The 2,081-nt window shown below is 46.0% G+C and overlaps 1 pseudogene; it reads right to left on the bottom strand.

Annotated features, from left to right (window-relative positions):
* LOC100962474 overlaps positions 1-2,081 on the bottom strand; it is a 14,344-nt pseudogene that overhangs the window by 6,326 nt on the left and 5,937 nt on the right.

Below are 2,081 nucleotides of genomic sequence, written 5' to 3'. Positions count from 1 at the left end.
CTACCCAGGGGGACAGCTTGAGGCTCTGTCTCAAAAAAAAAAAAAAAAAAAAAAAGATATAAGTAGTTTGGAGCATTTGAGATAGTTGGTGATATTATAGGATTATATTTTAAATGAGGGGGGGAATCCTGAAGAATAACACACACAAAGTAAAAAGAAAAACTCAGTTATAAAATGTCTGAGAATGCAATGGAAGCCCTTGAAACCCAACTATTTAGAGATGAACTCTGGAACCATTTAAATAAATTCTTTCAGATTTTTCTTTTTCTTTTCTTTCTTTTTGAGATACAGCCTCAAACTGTCACCCTGGGTAGAGTGCTATGGCATCACAGCTCACAGCAACCTCCAATTCCTGGACTCAAGTGATTCTCCTGCCTCTACCTCCCAAGTAGCTGGGACTACAGGTACCCACTACAACGCCTGGCTATTTTTGGTTGCAGCCATCATTGTTGTTTGGCCGGCCCTGGACTGGATTCCAACCCGCCAGCTCAGGTGTATGTGGCTGACGCCTTAGCCACTTGAGCCACAGGCACCAAGCCTTTTTTTTGAGACAGAGTCTCATTTTGTCACCCTTGTAGAGTACCTTGACATCATAGCTCACAACTACCTCAAATTCTTGGGCTTAAGCAATCCTCTTGCCTCAGCCTCCCCTGTCTGTAGCTGGGACTCGGGTGCCTACCCCAATGCCCGGCTATTTTTTAGAGACAGGGTCTCACTCTTGCTCAGGCTGGTCTTGAAATCTTGAGCTCAAGCAATCCACTGGCCTTGGTCTCCCAGAGTGCTAGGATTACAGGCATGAGCCACAATGCCCAGCCAGATTTTTCTATACATTTACATGTAGATGTTAATGTCAAAAGATTGTGTCAAAAGATTACACTATAGATTCTGTTTTACAACATGCTTTTTGCAAACAACACTAACTCCTAAAATGCAGAAATTCTTTTTTTTTCTTTGAGACAGAGTCTTGCTCTGTCAGAGTCAGCCTCCTGAGTAGCTAGGACTATAGGCACCTGCCACCACCTACAGCAATTTTTCTAATTTTAGTAGAGACTGGGGTCTTGCTTTACTCAGGCTAGTCTCAAACTTCTGATCTCAAGGGATCCTCCTCCCTTGAGCCACCATGCCTGGCCAAAATGCAGCAATTCTTAACCTGGCAGATTCATGGCATATCTGCTAGGGAAATGGTGTGTTGTTGGGGGCAGGGGGCATTTTTAAGAATAATGACTATGACTGTCATCAGAATCTTAGGGAAGATTCAGACCCAAGCCCCTTGTTTTTCAGATGGGGAAAGCAAGGCGGAGTGGGGAAGGGACTCAGGGGAGGTGAATGAGAAGCTCAGCCCCTCAGGCTGGCCTTGAGGGATTGAGGACAAGAATGCTGCAGTTGCCTGGGCCTGGGCATCCTGCCCTGGCCTTGGGGAAGAGCTTCATCCTGCAGAGCTACAGGGCGGGAGGGGGGTAAGCCTGCCTAAGCTACCAGGCTGAGCCTCTGCAGTTTCTGCCAGAAGACTTATAGCTGCCACCAGGAGCTTGGGAAGGTTACAAAGACAAAGCTCAGTGCAGCACTGGGGGAGGACTCCAGCTGCAGTGCTGCAGTGATAGGCCTGATGCTGCAGGCTCAGGGAAGCCCTCCAAGAGGCAGGCCTTGAATGTGGGGGTGGATGAGGAGCAGGGGCAGAGATGTTCTGGGGACCTGGACCCCTGCACACCTAGTGTGCAGACCCTGGAGAGGTATCTAACTTAAGTCCTGGCTGGCTCTTATTACTCTGGCTATGAGTATTATCAATGCAGTCAGGCAGGCGTTGTGTGGAGTTCCACTGCCTATGACTTTTCTAGCTGCCATGGGGTCTAATGTTGCTAGTAATGATGGTCACCACCTATTAAGCAAGTCTCTTCTGTGAGTCCTGTGCCAAGCACTGTACATGCATACACCATATATATATATATATATATTTTTTTTTTTTTTTTTTTTTTTTTTTTTTTTTTTTGAGACAGAATCTCATTATGTTGCCTTTGGTAGAGGCTCACAATCTCAAACTCTTGAGCTTAAGTGATTCTCTTGCCTCAGCCTCTTTTTTTTTT

The sequence above is a fragment of the Otolemur garnettii genome, unplaced genomic scaffold, assembly GCF_000181295.1.
Source record: "Otolemur garnettii isolate 467f Iridium unplaced genomic scaffold, OtoGar3 scaffold00038, whole genome shotgun sequence".
Classification (NCBI taxonomy): Eukaryota; Metazoa; Chordata; class Mammalia; order Primates; family Galagidae; genus Otolemur; species Otolemur garnettii.
Note: the sequence above shows the minus strand (reverse complement) of the source record. Positions and strands in the feature narration are given on the sequence as shown.